This window comes from Vulpes lagopus, chromosome 3 (assembly GCF_018345385.1).
Source record: "Vulpes lagopus strain Blue_001 chromosome 3, ASM1834538v1, whole genome shotgun sequence".
Classification (NCBI taxonomy): domain Eukaryota; kingdom Metazoa; phylum Chordata; class Mammalia; order Carnivora; family Canidae; genus Vulpes; species Vulpes lagopus.
Genome location: NC_054826.1, coordinates 49426846 through 49449999, shown reverse-complemented (window position 1 = coordinate 49449999; position 23154 = coordinate 49426846). Strand labels below are relative to the sequence as shown.

Genomic DNA, 23154 nt, shown 5'->3' with positions numbered 1-23154 from the left:
GGACTTGATCCCAGAACCCTGGGATCATGACCTGAGTCAAAGGCAGCCACTCAATCACTGAGTTACCCAGGTTCCCCCTAACCTGTGGGATCTGACACTAATTGCAGGTAGATAGTGTCAGAATTGAATTGAATTGTAGGACATTCAGTTGGTGTCTATATAGAATTGAAGAATGGGTTGGTTTGGGAAAAACCCCACACACCTGATGTCAGAAGTGTTGTATGACTTCAGGTTTTCCTAGGCTTACAGGGCTTTCTCTTTCTGATCATCGGTTGAGCAAGGGTTTCTCAGCCCTGGCACTAGTGACATTTTGGGCCACATAGTTCTCGTTAAGTTGTTGAAGAAATCCTTTGTTGTTGTCATTCTGTGCTCTGTACATCACAGGAAATTTAGCAGCATCCCTAATCTTTATCTACCAGATGCCAGTAGCAGCCCCTCCCCTGCGTTGTGACCGTCAAAGATACATCCGGACATTGTCAGATGGCCCCTGGGATGGGGGCGGAGGGACACAAAACTGCCCTTGGTTGAGAAGCACTATGTTTAGCTGACTCTAAAGTTTCATCATAAAATATGCTAACTATAAAATATACTTATGGTGTTGTGTGCAATGCACCAGGCTATTGATGATTGGGCCACTTTCTCTCTTGTTGTGATTTTCCTTTTCTAGTTGAGGTTATACATATACACAGTTCAACTAGTTCTACAAGGTTGTTAAGACAAACAACATTCCTTAGTTCTCCACACCTGCCATTTCCCCTTCTCCAAGGATACTGTTTTCAATTCTTTTAATATTTACTCCATATCTCTGCATATACTTGAACTGCTTTTTTTTTTTTTTTTTTTAGTTTTTGGCCTTATCCATTAATTTATCCATTAACTGTGGAAGATTAGGACTTATCACTCTTGCCTCCTTTCACTTCCACCACTTCCCACCCCTCCACCCTTCCCACATATTTATATTGTAATTTTGGCTTGATAAGCATTCATTGTTTCTTACATATGTTTATATATGCCTTACAGAGCTGTGGCTATGAACTAATCTTTTATTTTTCCTGGAATTAACTATTGCCATTTTATTGTCACACTTGTTTGCTCAATTTTCTATGTATTTATCATTAATTCAACCCCTAAATCTCAATTTCACTTCCTGAAAAAAAAATATGATTATCTAACTCGTCCAGTGTAGACTGGTGGCCATCTACTCTAGTATAGAGCTGTCAGCCTGGGCTAGTCTTTTGCCATCATCCACATTATCACATCCTGTTTCTGTATGTTGTACTGGGTTAAATATTGTCATCCCTCCCCACATTCATGTCTTTCCCAGAACCTTAGAATGTTAACATTATTTGGAAATAGGCTGATTGTAGATGTAATTAGTTAAGATGAGGTCATACTAGAGTAGGGTGGGCCCTTAACCTCATATGACTGATGTCCTTATAGAAAGAGAAGAGATACAGAGACAGACATGTACAGAGGGAAGACAGCCCTATGCAGATAGAGGCAGAGTTTGGAATTCTGCTACCAGAAGTCAAAGAAAGCGTGAGCCCACCAGAAGGTAGGAAAGGTAAGGAAGGGTCTTGCCCTCCAGGTTTTGGAGAAAGCATGGCTCTGCTGATGCCAAGATTTTGGATTCCTAGCCTCTAGGATGTAAGACAATACATTTCTGTGACCACCCTATTTGTGGCACATTGCTATGGCAGCCTTAGGGAACTAATACATATGGCATGTCTTTTTTCATAGATTATTCTTTCATTTGGTAGAATATACCAGTGGCTTCCAAGAGAAAAGCATGCAGAAATTAAATTTTTTTGATATTTTGCATATCTGAATTATTTTTATTCTATTCTTACATGAGTGATAATTGGGCTAGATATAGAATTCTAGGTTGGAAATAATTTTCTTTTGGAATTTCGAAGTCACTGCCCCATTATCTTTTGTTTTTTTCCCTGTATGCTGTTAAGAATTATTAATTTATTCTAATTTCTGATCTGTTACATGTGGCATGTTTTTTCTACCCTTCAGAAGCTTGGTAGGATGTTTTCTTTATTCTTAGTGTTCTGGAAATTTCATAACAACGTACCTTAGTGTGAGTATATTTTTTCCATTATACTGAGAACTTGAAGTCCCCTTTCATTCTGGAGATTTTTTTGTTGTTCTTCAGGTTTGGAAAATACATTTTTATTATTTTGTAGCTGAATGTCTCCTCAGTTTTCACCGTTGTTTCTTTGTGGTACTCTTCTTTGCATGTAAGATTACTTGGACAGGTCTTCTAATTATTTTCTCTATTTTTCCCTGTTTTCTGTCTCTGTCTTTCTGGTTTCCTTTCTGAAACATTTTCTCAATTTTATTTTACAATCTTTTACAAAACTTTTTACTACTGATTTCATATTTTTAATTTTCAAGAAATATTTTTGTTCTTTTTTTTATAGCATTCTGTTCTTGTTTCTTTGATGCAATGTCTTCTCTTGCAAGGTAATCAATGATAGTTTTGGGAAGTTTTTTCTTCTTCTTGCATAATTTCTCTTTCTTCCAAGTTGTTTTTATTTGTTTTGTTTTCTGACTTGTCTCCTAGATGCTTTTTCATCTTTGGTTGTCTGAATGAGTGGAGTTTCTTGACTGTGAACTTTATTGTGGAGTGCTACTGTGCCAATTGTTTGGAAACCCCTCTGTCAATATCTTCAAATCTTTCCACCTGAGTTTGTTAGACCTAGTAGAGAGGTTTCTTCCAACCTTCTGTCCAGAGGGTGAAGGCCTGGATTCCAGCATTCTGGAAGCTCAGTAAGGGGAGCAGGGTGAAAGAGGGTCATGTGTGTAGTTACTGAGTCACTCTGCTTATAATATGATATCCCAGGTGTCAGATCCATCAGTTGGGTCTGATGTCACATATTCCAGAGTCCCTATATTTCATTCTTCTTGGAAAGCCAACAGTCATTGTTCTGCCAGAGTGGGGAAGGGGCCCAGATGCGTGGGGTGAAGGAAGATGTCTAGGCATCTAACTACTATTAAACAGATTCCATCTAGTATTTATTATTTTATAGCCTCCCTCCCACATCTTTGCTCTCAGTTCCAGAAGTACCATTTGTCATAGGGTCCTGAGTTTTTCTGAGCTTTCTCTTGTATAATCCACTTGGCTCATGGATTTTCTTACTATGAGCTTAAAATTTAGCTCTGTCAGGCCTGCTTAGTCAAAAAATTCTTACCCATAAACTTTCTGGGACCCAAAGTTTTGTTATTTTTACCTCCCTCATTTTCCTTTGTACTTTTATGTCTTAAAAAAAAAATCCCATCATGATAGTTTTAGTGCAATCAGATGCCACATTCAATCTGAACTATTTACTCAGAAGGCCTCATTTGCACTTGCCACCTTATTTTGGGTGCTATTTGGGAAGGGAAGTGGTGTCTGTCTCAAATGTGTTCTGAAATGCCTTACTCAACATTACTTGGTCCATTACTTCCTCAACATTTTGGACCAATCATGAGCTATCCAGCAAAAAGCATGAAACATATTTATTTATGTAATAGTATCTTCCTATGAACCAAAGGATTCATATTTCCATCAGATGCTTTCACTGAGCACTTTGCCATTTCTTTCTACCTCTCCTGCACCTGATCTGAGGGCAGCTTATTCTAGAGCGGTACTGAGAGGAAATAAGGAAAGTGGGGTTGAGGTGAGGGAGGTTTGATGATTTATTAGTTCATGACACATGCAGTCAAAAGGTGACTTGGGGACTTGTTTTATTTGGGGTGGCCAGGAAAACCTGCTGTGAAGTGGTGTGTGAGCAGAGACCATAGGAGTCAAGGAATAAGGCATGCAAGTATCTGGGGGGAGAGTTTTCAGGAAAGAGAACAACAGGGCCAAGGGAACTATGAGGTAAGGTGGGGGACCAGTGAGGCTGGAGAGGAAGACTAGGGGCAGTGTGGTAGAGGACTGGCTTGGTGGGCCTGTAATTAGGTGTTGATCTTTTCTCTGGGTGAGGTGAGAGTCTGGATTAGAGTTACCTGTTGCATTGTGAGTTTTTCTGGCTACAGTAGGAGAAGATAATCATGGGCAAGAGCAGAAGCAGAGAGCCCAATGAGGGGACCTCTGGATGGACATAGGGGAAGGGAGGTGTTGACCTGGAGCAGGTAGCGGGAGAGGTGATGGTGTAGGACTAGCTGCTGGGTAGGTAAAGCTCAGAGGATTTACAGACGAGTTAAATGTGAGGCACACAGAGAAGAGAGGAGCCCAGAATGACTCCAAAATTTTTGACTTCAGCTTCTATAAGGACAAAGTTTCCAGATGTTTGGGTGGGCAATTGGGGGGAGAGCAATCCTAGGAGGGAAGGTCAGGAGTTCAGCTTTGGCTGTGCCAAATTTGAGTCACTTCTTAGATGTCGAGGTGGAGATGCTGAGGCCATTGAGAGGTAGTGGAACTGACAAAAACACCAAGGGTTTATGCAGCCTCTCATGCCAAGTGCCCTCTGTGTGCTTAGCCATATCATTCATCCCATCTCAGCTGCCACCCGCTAAGGGATTATTCTTCTTGTGTGTGGATGGGAGAAGAAAGGTGCAGAAAGGTTAAGTAACTTGCCCATGGCCACAGTGTGGCCATCTGGCCCCGGAGCTCCCTGTGTACCCCCTCCTCTGGAGGGGGCATTTAGATCTTCGGGTTTTGGTGTGGGCAACAGGAGCCTGATGGGGCCTGCATGGAGTAGTGATGTATTGAACTCAGGCTCAAAGGAAGGCAGGCAACAGATTCGTGCAGTTGTTAAAAGCAAGGCCTGGACCACTCTCTTTCACCATACACAAAGATAAACTCAAAATGGATGAGAGATCTAAATGTGAGACAAGATTCCATCAAAATCCTAGAGGAGAACACAGGCAACACCCTTTTTGAACTTGGCCACAGTAACTTCTTGCAAGATACATCCACGAAGGCAAAAGAAACAAAAGCAAAAATGAACTATTGGGACTTCATCAAGATAAGAAGCTTTTGCACAGCAAAGGATACAGTCAACAAAACTAAAAGACAACCTACAGAATGGGAGAAGATATTTGCAAATGACATATCAGATAAAGGGCTAGTTTCCAAAATCTATAAAGAACTTATTAAACTCAACACCAAAGAAACAAACAATCCAATCATGAAATGGGCAAAAGACATGAAGAGAAATCTCACAGAGGAAGACATGGACATGGCCAACATGCACATGAGAAAATGCTCTGCATCACTTGCCATCAGGGAAATACAAATCAAAACCACAATGAGATACCACCTCACACCAGTGAGAATGGGGAAAATTAACAAGGCAGGAAACAACAAATGTTGGAGAGGATGCGGAGAAAAGGGAACCCTCTTACACTGTTGGTGGGAATGTGAACTGGTGCAGCCACTCTGGAAAACTGTGTGGAGGTTCCTCAAAGAGTTAAAAATAGACCTGCCCTACGACCCAGCAATTGCACTGTTGGGGATTTACCCCAAAGATTCAGATGCAATGAAACGTCGGGACACCTGCACCCCGATGTTTCTATCAGCAATGGCCACAATAGCCAAACTGTGGAAGGAGCCTCGGTGTCCATCGAAAGATGAATGGATAAAGAAGATGTGGTTTATGTATACAATGGAATATTACTCAGCAATTAGAAACGACAAATACCCACCATTTGCTTCAACGTGGATGGAACTGGAGGGTATTATGCTGAGTGAAATAAGTCAATCGGAGAAGGACAAACAGTGTATGTTCTCATTCATTTGGGGAATATGAATAATAGTGAAAGGGAATATAAAGGAAGGGAAAAGAAATGTTGGGAAATATCAGGAAGGGAGACAGAACATAAAGACTCCTAACTCGGGGAAACGAACTAGGGGTGGTGGAAGGGGAGGAGGGCGGGTGTTGGAGGGGAATGGGTGACGGGCACTGTGGTGGACACTTGACGGGATGAGCACTGGGTGTTTTTCTGTATGTTGGTAAATTAAACACCAATAAAAGTTAATTAAAAAAAACAAAAAAAAATAAAAAATAAAAAAAAATAAAAAAAAATAAATAAAAAAAAAAAAAAAAGCAAGGCCTGTAGCGCCAGTCAGAGCTGTGTTTGAATCTCTGCTACTTATTAACCTCGAGGAACTTATTTGGCTATTTATTTGTCCTCAATCCTCTCTTTGGTAAAATGGAGGTAGTAGTGGTACCTGCTTCATAGGGTACCTGCTTCACAGAGGTTGAAATGAAGCAACGCATAGAAAGTGTTCAATCAATGTCATCTATTATTGTCACCACTGATATTAAAAGGCAAAAGACCCCCATCCCACTCTCAGTCCACTGTAATAAGATGCTGTGTTGGGAGGGAGGTGGGATTGGTAGAAGGGAGCTAGGTAGTCCACTGTGATATAGTAGAGTTTATAGGACCTTCAGGAATAGCTTCCTTGTCTTTCAGAAGCCAGGAATGGTTCAGAGCATTACCCAAATCCCATGATGTTAAGGAGATTTTGTGGCCAGTAAAACCATCTATGATTCTTCTAGCCCGATACTATTTACTTTCCACTCCTCTGAGACCCCATGGATCAGGGCTACAGGAGGGAAGGGTCCTCCTTCCAGAGATCAGACTCATAAGGAAGCTTCTTGCTTCCCAAGGCCATTTGAACTCCCACCTGGAGGATGCTGGGATCTAGTTTTAAGTGGCCCATGCCTGCAGCCCTGGAATGTTTCCTCAGACGAGACAGTCTCCGACTTACAGGAATGAAGAGTCACCTTTAATTCCTGGGTCCAGAAGGATCCCAAATGAATTTAGAACAACTAAAGACTCTCAGTTCAGAGGGACACTTTAAAAAGCAACCAATAATTATAGTTTGGGAGCCATGAAGTAGCCCAAAGAGACCAAGGCCTATCCATACTAGACCAAAGAAAGAATTTTATTTACCAACTTTTCATTTATGTTCCACCCACTTCCAAGAATTTGGGGTGGCTGGCTGGAGAAGGTGAACAAGAAGCCCATCTCTGAACCTTTACCTGCTGGTGAAACTCCTGAGGTGAATCTACTAAAGTGGATTATTTTGCCAAGAGGAAATGGTGCCAGATCATAGAACTCCAATATGTCACATGGAGGGGCCTGCTACTCATATGCATAATCTACACGGAAAAGAAAAACTATTCCAGATGCTTCTTTTCCTAGCATCATCAAGGAATGAAGTTTTTCATCAAATGTTTCCATAATTAAAGTACCAATTCCTCTATGTTCTAAGCACTGGAATTCTAACATTAGAATTCTTAATGCAGATGTTTCAGGAAGGTGGCTGGAATAAGTGTATCAATTTATTAGGTGGTTTCTATGGTGATGGTTGGTCTAGGAGTAGAGGCAGAAGATTGGAGAGTCTAAACTCCCGGGGAAAGACAGGAGGGCTGGATGGGGCATGGGCAAGTGGACTGACCAAAGAGAGAGGTCTGGTGGCTTGAGCAGGAAGCATGGGAGTAAGAGAAAGTGGGCACATGTGTGAGAGCAAGAAACTCACATTTGTCGAGGATCTATTTTATGTTTAGGCTTTAAAAATGTTCTCTGTAACAACCCAGTGAGATCAATATTATTTATTCTCAATTTTATTTGAGGAAAATGAGGCTCAGAGAGGTACCTTGATGGGCCTGTCACACAGCTAGAAAGGAAATGAGTCCTGACTCGTTCACCACATGATCCAGTAGCACCAGATCCAAAATCATGGCAAGTGTTGAATTCTCAGCTCTAAGCCTGGGGGAGCTTTAGGGATTCTTCTGGTCAAACCTCCTCCTTTGACGGGCGAGGAAGCAAAAGCCCAGAGAGACTCACCCAGAAACTCGGCTCTAAAACCCCAGGTCCTGCTTTTTGCTAATGATGTACAACTTCACAGGGCTGGTCTGCTGCCGTGACAGGCCCTACAGGAAAGCTCCCTAAAATTCTCCAAGCTCACAAAACCATTTTCAGAAATGGAAGAGTTCAGCAGCCACACCTGACAGGAAGTGGATTCTGTTTTGTGCTGGAAGCCACTTTATTTACCATACCTGATCTGGGTCTGTGTCAGAGTGCATTCTAAAGGATCTAGAGGCACACAGGTCAAAGCCTGTTACAACCAGCACCCAGGGGGGAGTTGTGCCTCCTTGTGTCAAGTATTTCCAGGTAGAAGTAGCTTGAGGCTTGGAAATGTTTTTGACATAGTGTGCTTTTTGTTCCTTATGGGATTGGATTTTTTAGGTAAATAGCAGCATGAATTCTAGTGCAAACACACAGACTTCCTTATATCATTTGCAGATAGATTAACATCACTTTTCCTAGTGTTCTATTGACAAACTCTGCCAAACTGAGGCAGCTGGTCTATTAGAAATCAATTTATTTAAAAAGCCACTAATATACGTATTAAATGGAGTTAAACCAAAAGCAGGTAGGCAGTTCTTTTGGGAGTGAGAAGAAAGAAGGTACTGATGAGTTCAAGTGAAGAACTATAAGACCAGTGGGCCAAGAGCTGGCATTTTTTGAGCATGATCTTTGGACACTTTTCTTTCTACAAGTCAGCATTTAGTGAGAACCAGTCATATTGCCTGGGTTTGACTCTCAGCTTTGCCATTTTCCAACTGTGTGACCTAAGGTAATTTCCTTACCCTCTCTGGGCCTACTTTCCTCATCCTTGTGGCAGGATCGTAGGGGTAGAAGGTTATCCTGATGAGATGTTTAGCACAGAAGTGGGTTCACAGGAAGCACTCAGTAACCCTTAGCGGTTCTTACCTTTTGTCTTCATAAATATGCCAAGTACGTTTTCTCTTACTCATTTTGTGAACATCTGCTATGGGCTCGCATGGGGTTAACACAAAGCTAGTTTGGGGCAGAACTGAGGCTTGAATTCAGACCTCTCTACCTGTGAAATAAACCCAGTGAGGAATCAGAGTGGGCCAGTGTGTGGTCTCAGGCAGGTGGAAGGAGTTGAGGTGGCTTTGAACAATAGGGCCACTCTCATGTTGTTTCTTCTGGGGTTGGTGTAGAAGCTTCTGTTTCACAAATGTGAGAAGAAAAACATTATTGTAACCTGAAGATTCTTTTGCCCAAGAGGAATTCTGTTTTAGGGGAAAACTACCCCTGTGATTAGAAAAACACTGAAGTGTGCCCCTTTGATTTGAAATGTGAGGCCCACTGGGCCAAGCCCATCACACTGGCTCTTAACCTATCAGACCCAGTGGCTCCTTCTTATAGGAGTCACTTTGTAAATCCCCTTTACCATCCTGAAATGAAATGAAATGTATCTGGACACATAATTCCTTCCCCCAAATTAATATAATGCCCTAATTATAATAGAAAAGAAGGGAAAAAAGTAATTCATCATAAAATAATATGTGCTTCAGTGCCTAGACACATAGGCATGGCCACACTGGGAGAAGTATTTGAAGTGGCCAAATATGTGCTCCAAACTATAATGCATAAGTTTAGATTTAAAAGAAGTAAAATACATGAACAGAAATTTCACAGAGGAAGACATAGACGTGGCCAATAAGCACATGAGAAAATCTTCCGCATCACTGGCCATCAGGGAAATACAAATCAAAACCACAACAAGATACCACTTCGCACCAGTGAGAATGGGGAAAATTAACAAGACAGGAAATAACAAATGCTGGAGAGGATGTGGAGAAAGGGGAACCCTCTTTCCCTGTTGGTGGGAATGTGAACTGGTGCAGCCACTCTGGAAAACTGTGTGGAGGTTCCTCAAAGAGTTAAAAATACATCTGCCCTATGACCCAGCAATTGCTTTGACCCAAAGATACAGATGCAGTGAAACGCCAGGACACCTGCACCCCGATATTTATAACAGCAATGTCCACAATAGCCAAACTGTGGAGAGGGGCCTCAGTGTCCATCGAAAGATGAATGGATAAAGATGTGGTCTATATATACACTGGAATATTCCTCAGCCATTAGAAATGACAAATACCCACCATTTGCTTCAACGTTGATAGAACTGGAGGGTATTATGCTGAGTGAAGTAAGTCAACTGAAGAAGGACAAACATTATATGGTCTCATTCATTCGGGGAATATAAAAAACAGTGAAAGGGAATAAAGGGGAAAGGAGAGAAAATGAGTGGGAAATATCAGAGAGGGTGATAACATGAGAGACTTCTAACTCTGGGAAACGAACAAGGGGTAGTGGAAAGGGAGGTGGGCGGGGGGAATGGGGTGACTGGGTGACAGGCACTGAGGGCGGCACTTGACGGGACGAGCACTGGGTGTTATGCTATATGTTGGCAAATCGAACTCCAATAAAAATAAATAAATAAATAAAGTAAACAGGGCAGCCCAGGTGGCTCAGCGGTTTAGCGCCACCTTCAGCCCAGGGTGTGATCTTGGAGACCCTGAATCGAGTCCCACATCGGGCTCCCTGCGTGGAGCCTGCTTCTCCCTCTGCCTGTGTCTCTGCCTCTCTCTTTCTCTCTCTCTCTGTCTCTCATGAATAAATAAAGAAAATATTTTAAAAAACAAAAAATAAATAAAAAGATAAACAACAATCAAATAAAGATTTTTGAAATTCCTTCATAGGTTGAATTAGGAGTCAACTTAGTATATATGTCCGCTTAAAACATAGAATCATCTAGTAATGCAGACAGACACAGGTGGGTTATATGGGTTACTCATGTACTTTGAGCAGCTTTGCTGTCAGTGACATATTTTTTCTGAAATGATGATTCAAATCTTGGTAAAGTTCCAAATAAAACAAAATAAAATCTTCTCTAAATTTACACAGGAGTCACATTCTGGGAAACTCAGTGTATATTAAACTGTGCAAAAAGCCCCCACACATTTTGTGTTTATGTGTAAAGCTGAGCTAGGTTCCCAGTCAGATCATTATAAACAGGTTTTGCAGCTACACGGATGTCTGAAGGATAGCTCAAAAGGCGTGTAGGATTATAAATCAAAATACGAAAGGCGAAACTAGAAAACTTCTAGAAGGAAACAAAGGGGTAGGCAAAGATTACTTGGGACCATAAATTATTAACTCTAAAGGAAAAATCGATGAATTTTACCATCTTGAGATTCTGTTTCATCAAATGACACTTGTAGGAACATGGAAAGACAAAGTGCAGAATGAGAGAAGATACTAGTAATCCACCTATTCATGGGACAAGTCACATACAGAATGTGTATAAGGAGCTGCAGATCAGTAAAAGCAAAGGCAAACAACGCAACAGCAAACAAGGCAGATATGAGCCGACCCTTCACAGAAGAGGCTATCCAAATGGCCAGTGACCAGTGTGGTAGCACGTACACCCTCCAGAATGGCGACTGTGAGACAGACAGACCATATAAATGTTGGCAAGGAAGTGGGGCAACAGGGAACTCTCCTGTGTGGGTGGGAATGTCAGTTGCCACAACAATTTTGGGCAACCCTACGGCAATAGGTACTAAGGCCGCAATATGCCTCTCCTGTGACCCAGCTATTTACTCTTAGGCGTCTGCCCAGCAGAAACGGGTACATCAGTGAATCAAGAACTATGTGTAGGAATGTCCAAGGCAGCACTAGTCCTAAGGGCTCCAAACTGGAAACAAGCCCAGTGCCCAGCAAGAGCCATATGCAGCAGCATGGAGGGATCTCACAAACATGGTGGTGAGTGGAAGAAACCAGACACAAGAATACACATGGCATGAAGCCATTTCCAGGAGGTTCAAAACAAAACAAAAAAAGGTAGGGGGTGGGCAGATTCTTAGAGTGAAAAGTCAGGATGATAGTTATCCATGGTGTGGCTGCAAGGAAATCCGAGGCAGCTTTGAGGGTTCTGATAATCTGATCTTGGTCTGGCCGCTGGTTACGTGGCTGTGTTCATCTTGTGCATATGCACTGAGTGTACACTTAGATATGTGTAATCTTTTACATGCATGCCATGGTTCAATCAGTTTACCGTAAATATTGAAAAAATTAAACCCCACTAAATGCCACTGGCTTCCCACCAATCATTGGAACAGCTAAAAATGCTACACTGATTTCCAAAATGTTTCCAAAGAACCACTGGCCCACACTGCTAGGGTAACACAAAGAAATGGGGAATCCTGTTGGTGGGCAGGTCACAGGGATCGAGGCACCTATTGGCTCACACCCAGGAAGAGTTGGGAGGAAACTATAGAAGAACCCCAGAAGCAAGGACGAGGCCTGGAGCTTGGAGGGAGTTGCACTAAAGTGACCTCGGATGCAGTCCCATATATTGGGCTGTGCAGTCTGGAGTAGCAGAGGTGCCAGCTGGAGGCGCTCTGTTGGCCATGCTCTGTGCCTGCATGGCATGGATGCTGAGAGCCAACCCCTGGAGGTGGTGGTTCGCCAGGCTAGTGAGCACAATGGGGTACAAAGTGAGAGTCTCTGGGGTCTGCATCCCCTGAGTGTCTAGGGGGTGAGCCAATACTTCCTGGGACATTTCTGAGCCCCAAGAACAAGCCATAAGTTCACTGGTCACAAGTGCGAGTATCAGAGTCAGCAGATCACCAGTGACGGGATGGGAAGGAACATGGCTCTGGATCCTAGCATGTCCCAGCCAGTACCCAGGCTAGGGCCCCTTCCTTCCCATGCCAGGATGGTGTATAGAGGATGTGTGCGGCCTCTCCTACACACACTTGGTTGCAGAGGTGCCTCCTGGGCATCACTCAGTCTGAACAAACACTAAGCAGATGATTAGAGCAAAGTCTTAGGCCCTCACCTCCCTGGGTGGTAAGCCTTTAGATGCTGCTGGGTTATGTGGTTACAGGGAGCAAGCAGGGATAGACTAGAGTGCACTAATGGGACTTGGAGCAACTGTTTACAACCTGCGTGGTGATGTTTGACATTTATCAGCCAGTACAAGTGTGCATTTACATGTTGGCCAAAGGTCAGCCCAACCTGAGTACTGTCCAGAAGACAAGGGGGAGGTCATCTGAAAGACATTTTAGCCAAGAGACACCCAGGCAGCGTATGCTTCTGTCTTAGAAATCATTGTATAAACCACCTGAAGTTGAACAAGAACTCAAGAAACAGAACATTCTGGCCTACAAAGCAGGCTGAGGCAGTTCACTGGGTGTCGGTTCTACATGGAGTGAGAAAGGAAGAGGCATCTCAGCCAGAAGTCAGTCCAGGAGAGATGGTCTCTCAGCTAAGATTAAGTTCAGCTGCTAGGAAAGCACTATGCCCAGAAGAGCAGTGGTTTCTACAAAATAATGCTGACTTTTCTCTAATTTAAAATGGCTCTACAAGTAGTTAGTCCAGGGCTGGTGTGGTTGTTTTGCGGTCACTGTTGCCAGGTTCCATCACTATTTCTGCTTCCTCAGCCTTAGCCTTTGCTTTCATGCTTAGTTTGCCTCATGGCCCAAGGAGGCTGTTGGAGCCCCAGCTATCTCTTACAGATTCCAGAAAGGAGGATGGACGGAAGGGCAAAGGGATACTCCATCTCACTGTTCCCCTTTTAAGGAGTGTCCTTGACCTTGCCTAATGAAGACTTGGAGTAATTTCCAGGATATCACAGGAAGAGTGGGAGCAGCAAGACCACACAAAAACAGAGACACCTTACAGGTATTCATGTCCGGAGCAAGCATTTTGCAGAGCCTATTGGAGGAAAATCCCTATGATACGATTTTCTCCATCCTCTTGCATACAGTTTAATGATTTCTGTCTCCAGTTCCAAGAGCTTGTATGGCCCTCTTGTAAAACAAACTACTCCAACAAACATTTATAACTACATTTTTAAAACTCCTTTGCACGTTCTATCTACTGACTTTATGGTGCTTTTTGTCTGGAAATGGCATCTAATAGAGCTAGGCTGCAGCACATAACTTGCCCATAGGTGGCATCAGCTCACACACCTTCACATGTCTGCACGAAATGCATCTTGAGACTGAGGTTTCAGGTTATGTAAAATGAATTAGCTGCACACTTCTCTGCTTTGGGAAATTTGATACTTACTATCCTTCCAGTAAAAGGCAATAGCTGAACTGGGCTCCCTCTTGCCAAGGCTCTGATTGGTGGCGCTTCCCAGTTGACTTGCCATGTCCATGTCTCACAGAGAGATCTTTTCCCCCATTACAGTTTAGCCTCTGAATTACTGCTGCCATGTCACACTCAACAGGTGTTCCCAACAGCTCTTAGGTCACATGTCAGGGAAACCTCCAAGGGCCACAACACCCCAAGATGCAATGATTTTGCTCTTAAGACATAGGCATGATCCTCTGTTGAAAGGAGCTGGCCTCCTGCTCGGGAATGCAGTATGATTCCTTCTCAGCCAGGAGACAACTGCCTAAGCTGGATATTGCCCACCAGTGTTGTCCAAGTAGGCAAACTCCTGGCTCCTTATAAATCCTCCCTCAGAGTTATAATTTTTAACAGCAATTGCGAAACAGCTTTGGGCCAACCAAAGGAAACACATTGGACAGCACTTGAAAAACAATCTAGGCCAACATGCTGCCTTCATCCAGGACTGGGACTTAAATGAAGGTGGACTTCACCAGGAGCAATTTCTTCCTCAACCACTGCAGCTGGGCAGAGAAATGGGGCTGTAATGAGTTAGAGAGGAAGTTAACTGTGATAGCCTTGTTAGTGCATTTCAGAAAGCCCAAGCCTCCCCAATGTTTCCATGATCTCCCCTTCTCCCTTGCTGAGTCAGAGCTGGGCTTTGCAAAACTCCTGTCAGAAATGTGTTCTCCATGGTCCTTTCCAACTGCGCTCCCCCCCACCTCATCCCCACCCACACATGCACATACACGGCCTGGGATTCCTTTTCTCCTGGCTCACGGCCTAGCGTCCATGGCTCCTTCTTCCCATTCCCCAAGCCCCACACCTAGGGATTTTCACATTCCTACCCTCTGTCTGCAGAGTTATTAGCACTCTGCTTAGTCTCCTAGACGTGCTCACAGAAGCTTATCAACAGGCTGAGCAGAGCAAAGGCCTTCCCAAGACTGTAGACCATCCACCTAAGTGAGTGTAGAATCACACCAAGTCCTGCCCACTGATCACTCATTCCACAATTAGCAGTGGGGGCTCTTCTGCGTGCCAGGCAGTGGATGGCATGGAGAACATGGATTACATTCTCTGTCCCTCTGAATCATATTGTGTGACAGCTGCTTTCATTTTGTTGTTTGAAGAATGCCTGGAAATATTATTGTTAATATTGTGTTTGTTGTTGTGATAACACCTTTTGCCTTGACGCACCTCTGCAACAATTTTGCCACATGCTATGAGCTCTACTCTCCAACTTTAGTTATTTGTAAACCACCTTTACGAGTTCTGTCATAAGCACGTACCACCTATGTTTTACTGGCTTTATAGAAGTCTTTTAAATGACTCACTTTCTTTACTTAATCATTTTTAAAATTTTTATATCACTACCATAAATGGAAAACTTGCCGTAAATAGAAGGCAACCCTAAAATCAAATGCAATTTTAAAACTATGCTATGAAATTTTAGCTAAATACAGAAATTTGAGCCTGTGCCCACTCTCTGTTAAAAAGGAGAGCACAGGATACAGGTGTTAAAGGCAGTCTAACACCATACTGACACCACTTAGCATCATCCAGATAGGTAAATGCTCTCACTGAAGAATGTAGTACAATTTCATGACATCTCTCTATACCATCTACAATCATGTTAGTTGCCACCAGTAACTTCCACCTAAATCAGTCAGCATAGTCATGTTCTGCAGCAGTAATAGACAACCTTCAAATCTCAGCAGCCTAAAATACAAAGGTTACTTCTTGCCCATATTCACTGTGAGTTGGCAGGGCCCACACTCATTCTTGTTGCTCAGAGCTCCAGGATGATGAAGCAGCCATATTTTGCATGCTGAGGGTCACTGTGCTAGAGGGAAAAGAGAGAGGAGTATGAAGAATGCACTGGTTTTTAACACTTACACACAACAGTGAAATCTCACCACTTCTGTTCACTACTCAAAGGCTAACTCAAGCCACATGGCCAGCCCCGACTTCACCTGAGCTGGAAGTATAATCCTACAATATCTTGGAAGGACAAAGACCTGGAACATTTGTGATCAGCCACACAGACTTCCATTTCACCCCATGCACTGATAACATTGCCCCAAATAATTGGTCCCCAGCCTCTCTGGCATGGATTTCTATACCACCCACAACAAGCAGGCAAACCAGGCCACTTACCATGCTGTGACCATGACTGTGCTCTGCACTCTTCCTCCCCTGCCTCTGCTCATGGCTCCCACTCAATAGAACACCTCTCCCTCTCTCTCATCCTACCCACCCTTCAAGATTCTACCCATTCCTGAGGCATTATCCACCCCCCAAAACTGGAAGTTGTGTGTTGTGTGTGTGTATGTGCCATAGGTGTGTGTTTTCCTAGGGTAACATTTTAGATTTTCAGAGCTAAAAGGGATGGATTCCTCCATTTATAATAGGGCTTCTCAGCCCAACACTGTTGACATTTGGGCAGGATAATCCTTTCGTGTGGAGGACTGTCCTGTCCATTGTAGTATGTTTAGCAGCATCCCTGGCCTTTGCTTAGATGCCAATGGCAACTTCTCCCTCCAACTGTGACAACAAAATATGCCACAAAACATTGGCTATCCCTTTGGAGGAAGGGTAAAATTTCCCCTAGTTGAAAACCACTGTTTTATAGGGCAACCAGGGCGAATTAAACATTGTGCTCAAAGTGACACAGTGAGTTAATGGTCGAAGGGGCTGGAGGAATCCAGGCTCTTGATCCCCCGCCCCCAAATCACCTTTAATCTAGGGTTCTTGGCACTGGTACGTGGGGCTCAGGCTGGAAGCATAAATGAAAGAAATAGACTGAGCTCATATTCTTTTGACATATTCGATGTGCCCATCGAACAGTTCCATAAGAAATATGCTCTCTCTCATCTAAAACACACCACACACACACACACACACACACACACGCACACAGACTTTTTGATCTGTCTTACAGTCTTTGACTTTTGATGTAGATAACAGCACAGAAGTATTTCATTTTCCTTTCCTTCTATCATAAGAAAAAGAGTGGTGTTAATCCAGTAACAATGTTACAAGAGAGACACTGGGGTGTTCTGGGGGGTTCCATAAAACTGGAGCATGTATGCTCCATCCAAAAGGCCAAGTATCATAGCAAGTTGTTAGGATTTTTCAAAGAGATGAAATCCAAAATATAATGAGATATCTTCTATTAGAGGCTGGAAACTATTTTTTTAATACGTGCAAGCCCAAACTAAAGGCCACACAAAATACCAGGTTTGGCCATGAAGGTCTGCCACCCATACATTACACAAGTGCCCACATCATGTACTGGTGTGAACATGTTACAGCCATAGCTCACAACACACCCTGAATGTCAGTCATCTGGAGGGTTTTTAATACCACAGAGTCCCAGTCCCCACTTCAGATGTGCTAAACAAGAAAGTCCCCCACAGTGGGCCTCTGGGACCCAAGTTTTTTAAAAGTTCCTACATAATTCTGATGCACCAGATCCCCTGACACCTGTAGAAAATGTTGTATTAACTCCTACCCTCCCCAGACTGTGAGCTGCTCCGGGGGTGGAGGGGACCACAGCTTATCCATTCCTGTTTTCCTAGTAGCAGCATAGAACTAGCACAGACTAGGTGCTCTTTAAACATTTACTCAAACAATTACCAGAAAGGTTGAAATAGTAATTGCTTCCAGGCTTTTCTCTTGGATCTCATTTTTTAAAAAAATCTCTGTGGTATTTGCTTGCAACATTCTTCTATCAACTCCAAGGTTCCTTGGAAGAAAGATAGCTATGGAGGGCAGGGAAAGGGACAGCAGGCAAGTCGCGCTATTGCCACTTTGAATAAAAGGAGAAAGTCTGTGATGAGGTTTTAGTTCCAGGAAGGACAGAGACACTTGGCTCTCACCAAGCTCTATCCTGGACGAGACTTCCTCTGGCACCCTAGAGGGCAAAGAAGTTATGGCTTCATCTTGCGTGGGCTGCTCTGGGAAGAGGTGCTCTTCAGCATCATTTATTGAGTCTAGCACACTTTAAATCCACCCACACCTAAATTCCTTTCCAGATATGCTGGGACAAAGGCACAAAGATACAGGAACAAGAATGTTTGCTGCCACGTTGCTGGAAGGAGTGAAATTGTGGACAGACCCTAAATATCCACCAGTGGACACGGCTGAAATTGACGATGGTCTATCAGTAGGACAGGAGACCAGCCCTATTCGTCTCCATGAGGACAACTCACTCAACCCCTCTACAGTCCTCTCTACCATTTGCATTTACCTGGTCACTATTTATTTTTGGTCTCAAACTCCAGATTATAATTTTCCCAGAAAGAAGCACTGTGCACACTGTAAGAAAAAAAAAAAACTAAGATGAAAATAGAGAGGGAGGTAAACCATAAGAGATGCTTAATCCTAGGAGACAAACTGAGGGTTGCTGAAGGGGGATGGGGTCACTGGGTGATGGGCATTAAGGAGGGCACATGATACCATGAGCACTGGGTGTTACATGCAACTGACGGATCACTAAATCCTACTCCTGAAACTAATAACACACAGTATGTTAACTAAACTGAATTTATTTTTTAAGGTTTTATTTAAAAGATTTTGTTTATTTATTCATGAGAAACACAAACACACACACACACACAGAGAGAGAAAGAGAGAGAGAGAGAGGCAGAGACACAGGCAGAGGGAGAAGCAGGCTCTATGCAAGGAACCTGATACGGGACTTGATCCCCGGACTCTAGGATCATGCCCTGGGCCGAAGGCAGGCACTAAACTGCTGAGCCACCCAGGGATCCCCTAAACTGAATTTAAATAAATAATTTTTTTAAAGAATAGATACACAGCTACAAATATTGAAAGAAAAAAAAAGCCCACAGTGCAGTGCTAAGGAGCAGAGAAGTTCCAGAATGGTATGTGTGTCACAGAGTTCCAGCAGCAAGCAGAAGGCAAACTGAAGAGCATGCAAGGGTGTGAAAAGGGGTGTCATGAGAAAACTGGTATGGTGCTAGGGCAAGGGTAAGAGAACCAGCAGGGGTTGTGAAGCACTTGGCCTCAGGATACAAGGGAATGCCGAAGGTTACTGGACTCCAGAGATAGCTGCACTGTGGAAGAAAAGTCCAACATCACCTGTGGGCTCAGGGAGTCTGGCCACTTTGAGAACCACAGGGAAGTTAAGGCAGAAGCAGAAGGGGAAGAGGGAGTAAATACCTCAGCCTCTCCTCCTCTGACCCTTCTATGTCTAGGCCACCCCACTCAGAAACCAGAGCCTGTGGGGACCAAGGTGCTGTTGTAGAGATTGGCCTCCCAGACACAGAGCAGGGCAGAGAAAAATGAAGAATAGTTGCAGGGCCAGGGGAGGAGAGGCAAATGGAGAAAAGCCTCCAGAAATGTGGTTTGATTCCGTTTGTGTATATGTATATGACATCTTTTCACATGCATAAAAACATCTGGGCACACACGGCAAACCACCCATCAGTGGCTTTCTCTGGGAGTGGAATTGGGGGTGGTGAAGATACTAGAAAGGAGAGGTTGACTTCCTGCCCTTTTGCATTCTAGGAATCTTTGACAAGGAACAGGAGACTTCCTTAGAATTAAAAATGTCATCACTGACTCTGTGGTGCTGGACCCCAGATGAGAAAAAGAGAGTCTTTCCTGACCCTGTAGAGCAGGTGGGGTCCCTCTGAGGCACTTGCCAGAGCTGGGCAGGGGCACTGTAGGGACAAAGGTACGGAACCTGGAAATCAGAGAGAGCACCAGGAACAGCCGGCAGGACACTGAGGCTGTGCTCTGGGTATGAGGGCAAGGCAGGGTCTGAAGCCAGGTAGGCCAATCAGGACACAATCTGAAGGGCCTTGAGTGCTCTTTCCTGTTTGGAGGGTCCCGTGCTTCCAGGGCCTACTTCCAGCTCTGCCATTTGACTGTGGATCCTTGGACAATTTACATGACTTCTCTGAGCCTCGGTTCCCCATCAGGAAGAATAGACTAATGACCTGTCCTGATCTCACGGGGTTGCAGGATTCAATGAGATATCTGTATGATACCTGATACCTAAATACCCCTTGATTAATCATGGTATTATTGTTATTATTGTTAACACAGGTCTTTCACAGTGTTGCTAACTCGTGGCCCATCCCTCAGCTGTGACCACAGGGCAAGCAAGGTAAAGGCCCCAGGGTCCTCCCATCAGAGGAGTCAACCTTATACATTCTGTGGCCACACAGCGTCCCCCCCACCATGGCCAGCTGTCTGACTGCCTGTAAACAGATGAGCAAGATGAGCAGGTGGGGTGGCCAGTGAGACAGTGCAGATGGCACTGAGCAAATCCAGCTGCACTTTTGGGAAAACAAGTCAGAAGTGATGGGGGCCCCAGTGGACATCTATGTGACAGACAGCATATGCAGGGAGGCCTCCGAAGGAAATTATGAGATGTACCAGACCATGATGTGCCTCGCCAAGAACTATCTCCACCCTCGACCTCCATGACCCATATCCAAAGAGAATTGCAGACTGTCAGAGGTCACCCTGGCAGGGCTCACCGCAGAGACTATGTACGCCCTCAGAGGTCCAGTATCTCAAAGAGCACTGTCTTCTCGGCCCCCTTCCTTGAGTCCCTGTCTGGCTTCTGGCTCCTTCCCACTCCATTCACCTATGCACCTCTCTTCCGAGGTCCCTGGAACAGACACATGCCCTGGAATATGGGATTGCCTGAACATAGCTGCCCACATTGGACCAACCATGGCCGAGTGTCCTGGGGCACCTTTGGGCAGAAAGTCCGACTCTGGCTTGGGCAGGAGTCGGGAGAGGACCCACCTTCACAGCCACGTGCCATGGTCCCTCCTCCAAGCTCCCTGCCTCTGCTGCCTCTGAACTTGTTTCTTGAACCAGGCAAGCTCTGTGAAGATGGCCATGTATTCCCCTCTCCTTTTTACCCAGCTGACTTCTTCCCATCTGCCAAGGGCTCATGCAGACATTGCATGCTCTGAAAGCCTGTCTACTCCTTGACAGCGTTAATAAGTTCCTCCTTTGTGCCCTCACAGCACTTGGAACATACTGTGCCTGGTCTATAGTACCATCATCTTCTTCTGCCATGTTTGAAACTATCCATAGCTCCACCATATACACATGGGTGCACGCGTGTGCAGGCAGATGTACGTGTGTGCACACGCACACGAACACACACAAACTTTCTTCACTTTCTATTCTAAGGGTGATTCCAGAACTTTATCCAAAGAGGTGGGTGCTCTTGGTTTTCACTATGAATTGGCAAAGCTATTCAAAGGAGACGAGGGCTTTTACACTAATACTGCACCAATAGAGACACTCATATTAATACCATTCATTTTACCACTATTACTAGTAATAAGAACAAAGATTTACATCAGGGAAGGGGCACTGTGCTTCTCATGTTGTGAGGATTATCTCTAATCCTAGGGATAATCACACTGGGTAGCTATCCTTAGGTTAGAGGTAAGAAACCACCAGCCCAGAGGTGAAAGGGAACTTTCTCAGGCCCCAGCTAGAAAGTGGCTGACCCAGCTCTCAAATCCAGGTGTGGCTCCAGGGAGGGCATCCCCTTCCAAGCCCTCTGCTCTCAAGCTTCCTTTCTAAGTGGCAGGTGGCCTTCTCACTCCCTGTCATGCCCACACCGTAGCTGTGCAGCTTGCATGATATCAGTACTCCTCACCTTGTGTGATAGAGCCGTGCCGTCTCTGGGGATGCTGTGTCCCGCTGCCAGAAGCTTTCACCGTGAATATGCCTGGCAATGTCACAGTGTGTTCTGAGTCTTTCTCAGCAACCAGTCGGGCCCACACTGATCACTTCTCCCCTTCCTCCTGCACCCAGTAGGTGTGACTGCTGAAAGCCATCACTGGAACCTGAAATCTGGAACAGTAACTCAGAAGTCCAGCTGCCTGAGTCAAAGGCTAGCTCTACCACTTGCTCCCCTTGTCACCTTGGCAAGTGTGTTATGCCTCAGAGCCTCAGAGCCTCATGTCTTTCCTCTATCAATACAATGACCTACCTTCTAGGGCTGCTATAATGAAAAAAGGAGATGGTCAGTACAAAGAGCTTAGCGCAGGCCTTCCTCCAAGGGAAGTACTCATTCAGTGCTAACTTAAAGTACTAAAAAAGTGTTTATGTGCCAGGCAGTTTCTACAGTAGGCTGGAGGTGGGAGGTCCTGATCACAAATAGATCCCTTTGACATGGCATGTTGGTGTTGGCATGGAGAGCATTGTAGAATGGCACTCACCCATTGCCGCTTAAGTTGAGGCTCTCCAGAAGAGATGCACCAACTGACTGGAAGGGACTGTACACACCACTTCATGTTTGTTATGCCCTGTCATAGGTTTCCCTGAAATTGATTCTCACGTCAATTTATTTTGTCTCTCCCAACTGGACGTTTTGAAGTCTTCTCAACTGTAAGGTGTTCACGTGTTATCCATGTGCTTTCTCACATCCCACTTTCAGGTCTCACACTGCATCACTGATTGCTGGACTCCCCTAAAATCTGGGTTTTCCTTAATATTTAGAAGAGGAAGAAAGAAGAAGAGAAGAAGCCTTTAAGAAACAATTGTCTCAATGCCAATGTCTCCCTGCATTTGATTGGCACTGTAGCTCCTTGAGGTAACCATGCTATCACTTCCATTCCACAGAGAAGAAAACTCAGGATCAGAGAGGAAATTTACCCAAGTTGACATATTTAGAGATAACATGACAGAAATCTGTTCCCAGGGTCATCTTAGACCTAGGCCTCCTCTGAATGCCAAAAGCACCATTTTCAAGCCATTAATGAAATTTAAAAAGAACCTCAGGTCATGTTACAAAAGGGAACCAGGTCAGGTCGAAGTGGCTTCTGCAGCCATTTTCATCTAAGCCAGTCCCTTGTCATCTCTGTGATCATCCTCAGTGCCAATAATCAATCAACACATTAAAGTGGAGCCCTTTTCCATGAGCTGAATGGCCATTGTGTCTGCCTTCCTAAAGATCCATGGCCTCCATTTATTTCTCCCCCGTCAACTGCCTTCTGGCCTGGATGGAGTGCCTTAGTGCTGGAAATCATACTACGTTTCTTGGCAGCATTTCCACATCAGCCTTCCCAAGGCCCTTCTCACCCACCACCTGCCAAATCAGGGACATGCATCCAAAGGGATAGACGACCGGTCAGCCCCACCAGACCCGAGTCAATATTACTTACCACCCGAGACCTAATTTAGAACCCCCCTTCCCAC

General features: G+C 44.4%; 1 long non-coding RNA gene across 1 annotated transcript in view; it reads right to left on the bottom strand.

Moving 5' to 3' along the window:
* The window catches only part of LOC121487798, a 43855-nt gene that overhangs the window by 10020 nt on the left and 10681 nt on the right, over positions 1–23154 (bottom strand). The window lies entirely within an intron of this gene.